This window comes from Saimiri boliviensis, chromosome 1 (assembly GCF_048565385.1).
Source record: "Saimiri boliviensis isolate mSaiBol1 chromosome 1, mSaiBol1.pri, whole genome shotgun sequence".
In the NCBI taxonomy this organism is placed as follows: Eukaryota; Metazoa; Chordata; class Mammalia; order Primates; family Cebidae; genus Saimiri; species Saimiri boliviensis.
Genome location: NC_133449.1, coordinates 95316192 through 95319975, shown reverse-complemented (window position 1 = coordinate 95319975; position 3784 = coordinate 95316192). Strand labels below are relative to the sequence as shown.

The 3784-nt window shown below is 42.0% G+C and overlaps 1 non-coding gene across 1 annotated transcript; it reads left to right on the top strand.

Moving 5' to 3' along the window:
• Positions 1 to 585: 585 nt before the first annotated feature.
• LOC120361866 (small nucleolar RNA U3) lies at positions 586 to 802 on the top strand. Its single transcript, XR_005577923.1, has one exon. It is a non-coding gene; the product is annotated as a small nucleolar RNA U3 (small nucleolar RNA).
• The last annotated feature ends 2982 nt before the right edge of the window (positions 803 to 3784 follow it).

Below are 3784 nucleotides of genomic sequence, written 5' to 3'. Positions count from 1 at the left end.
TACCGTTAAGACTTTCTCAACAAGTTACCAACTTTCTGATTGAGTCTCCTCATCAGCTGAAATGTTTACTCACATAGAGTTAAGGACAGTGTCTGTGTTAGAGGATTTGGTTAAGATGAAATCAGATATTGCAATGGAGTGCTGAGGACAACAACTGGCACACTTAAAATGCTTGTTAAATGTGTACAAGTACTCAAGGTCTGTTTTATTAATAAAAACCAACACCTATGTCACTCTCTTGTTTCCAGTTATGTGATGTAAGACTGTTCTTCTAGGGATAATTTTTTTTTTTTTTTTTTTTTTTTTTTTGAGACGTAGTTTTGCTCTTGTTACCCAGGCTCTGGAGTGCAATGGTGCGATCTCGGCTCACCGCAACCTCCGCCTCCTGGGTTCAGGCAATTCTCCTGCCTCAGCCTCCTGAGTAGCTGGGATTACAGGCACACGCCACCATGCCCAGCTAATTTTTTTTGTATTTTTAGTAGAGACGGGGTTTCACCATGTTGACCAGGATGGTCTCGATATCTCGACCTCGTGATCCACCTGCCTCGGCCTCTCAAAGTGCTGGGATTACAGGCTTGAGCCACCGCACCCGGCCTTCTGGGGATAATTTCTGTAGTTCAGTCCCAGAGAAGGCTCTCTGACAGTGTGGAGCACCGGAAACCACGCGAAGGAGGCACAGCAATCTCTCTCGAGCCGGGACCCTGCTCTTAGTGTTGTTTTGTTGCGGCTGCTGTTTGCCACTGTCGATCGATCGTTCTCTTCTTTCAGGAGAGTAAGAAGGGGAGGGTGCAGTCTGAGTGGTTTCCATTAGGACTTTGAACAACAATCATGTAATAGTTCCTCATTGAATGCAGTCATTCTTCCCAGCATGTTAGAAGCCATAAACCCATTGTAACACAACAAATTTCAAGTAGCTGTAAGTGCTCTAAATACCTATGTGAGACTTCAGCAGCACGGTGGACCCAGCTAACGTAGAGAAGTCCACCTCCTGATACGAAAGTATACATAAATAAGTCGAAAACAGGTAACAATGCAGAAGCAAATTCAAAAGACAAAAGAAGCCCTCGCTGTACAAGAATCTCAAAGCTCATGCAAAAATAGAGCAGACGCCACCACTACTCACTGGAGTATCTTTCCTGATACAGACTCTAAGGCTTGGGGTGGTGACTTCAACACCCACATTGGAACAGGTGAGGAAATATCTCACCTGAAGTAGGTGTAGACCTGAAATAGTGTTGTTTGTTTACTTGTTTGTTTGTTTTGGGCAGAGTTTTGCTCTTATTGCCCAGGCTGGAGTAGAATGGCCTGATCTAGGCTCACTGCAACCTCTGCCTCCCAGGTACAAGCAATTCTCTTGCCTTAGCCTCCCAAGTAGCTGGAATTACAGACATGCACCACCATACCCAGCTAATTTTTTGTATTTAGTAGAGATGGGGTTTCACCATGTTGATCAGGCTCGTCTCGAATGCCTGACCTCAGGTGATCCACCCACCTTGGCCTCCAGAAGTGCTTGAATTACAGGCATGTGCCACCACTCCTGGTCCTGGAATAGCTATTTTTATAAGGCCAAGACCATCCATGTAATGCAAAGAGAAATTAACTCCACTCACCAACCTGGGGAGACAGCAATGTCACTTTCTCCTTCCTGGCAGCTATAAAAGAAAAAAAGTTCTCTTGCAAGGAATCAAAACACCAACTTTGTGCCATGAGTACATGGGAAGACCAAATTTATATTATTAACCAGGTGTAGGGGAGCCTTAAACAGGATTTTAACTGAAATATGAAATCCCAAGAAATCTAAAATAAAAGAAAAAAGAAAAATAAAGCTGCTGTGTTGGGACACCTATGCAACTAGGGTGGTAGCGTATGACTCCTCCCACCAAAAAGAACCCACCGGATTCAAATCATAACTAAAGAACAAGAAATGTGCAAAAAGCTGGCATTTTTAATAACGGACTTTAAAAACATCTAGAAACTAAAATTGTGGTCATTAATATGTTTAAAAGCATTGGATAGGTTAAACAGCAGATTAGATAAAGCTAACAAAGGACTCAATAAACTGGAAAACAATTCTGAGACAAAAATCCCTCAAAATGCAGCACGAATAAATAAAAAATGTAAAGTGTCAAAAGAGTTAAGCAACAGAAATAATGCCCCATATTCATCTAATAAGAAATCCACCAAGTAAAAAGATATTTGAAGAAAAAATAATTATTTTGCAGAACTGAAGAAGATCATGAAGAAAATCAGATTAGAAAAGCACCCCAATTCCCAAGCAAGTAAAAATAAGTTTATATCTAGACCCATCAAAATAAAATTAGAAAATATACAAATAAAGGAAATATCTTAAAGATAATTAGAAAAAAAAAAAAACATAGAGATTGCCACAAAGGAAGCACATGCTGCTGACTGCAGGCATAGCTTCATCTATCATAAAGTCTAGAAAAATGTAGAAGAACTTGTTAACCTATAGGCAGTTAAACTGTTATTTATAAGTAAAAGTAAAATAAAGATGGATTTAGAGAGTGGAGCATTCATAGACTGTTATTCAAGAAATACTAAAGAACACATTTAACAGAAACTGAATAGGCTGGGCATGGTGGCTCATGCCTGTAACCCCAGCACTTTGGGAGGCTGAAGTGGGTGAGTCACCTGAGATCAGGAGTTCCAGACCAGCCTAGCCAGCATGGTGAAACCCCATCTCTACCAAAAATACAAACAATTAGCTGGGTGTGGTGCTGTGTACCTATAATCCAGGCCACTCAGAAGGCTGAGGCAGGAGAATCACCTGGACCAGGGAGGCAGAGGTTGCAGTGACCCTGGATGGTGCCACTGCACTGCAGCCTGGGCAACAAGAGCAAAACTCCATCTGGAAAGAAAGAAGGGAGGGGAAAGGAAGGGAAGGGAGGGGAGGGGAGGGAAGGGGAGGGGAGGGGAGAGGAGGGGAGGGGGAGGGAAGGGGAAGGGGAAAGGGAAGGGGAAGAGGAAGGGAGCAATACAGAAGAATGAAAAGTGAATTACAGGAGACTGATGATTTTGAAAATTTATAAATGTAAATGAATCTAAACTGACTTTTTAAGAAAAATTAAGTGTACCTAAACTTGGAAAGCTTAAAAACAAGGATTCAAAACTCCAGTCAACAATAGCATAGAAATTGGAAGAGGGGCCAATAAAAGCTAAAGGATTTGTTTCCTCTTAGAGGAACAAATAAGCTTGGACTCTGTCACATCAAAAGTGCTTATTAAAGTGTAAGGGTATTGGCCAGGCATGGTGCCTCATGCCTGTAATCCCAGTCCCAGCACTTTAGGGGGCCAAGTCAGGTGGATCATCTGAGATCAGGAATTCGAGACCAGCCTGGCCAACATGGCAAAAACCCCATTTCTACTAAAAGTACAAAAAAAAAAATTAGCTGGGCATGGTGGCGGGTGCCTGTAATTCCAGCTACTCATGAGGCTGAGGCAGGAGAGTCAGTTGAACTCAGGAGGTGGAGGTTGCAGTGAGCCAAGATGGAGCCATTGCACTCTAACCTGGGCAACAGAGTGAGACTCCATCTCAAAAATACTACTACTACTGCTACTAATACTAAGGCTATGGCAGAACCAGGTTTTCTGGGACCTGAAGCTTATATAATCTGTGGAACTTTACATTATTTTCTCTTAAGAAAAGAATAAAAAACTATTTTAAATTTTTTAAATTTTACCAAAAACATCTGGTCCTTAGAGGAAGACCCTGCATGCAAGGGGCCAGAAGGCTACACACTTCCTTAGGTAAATCTAGCTATAGT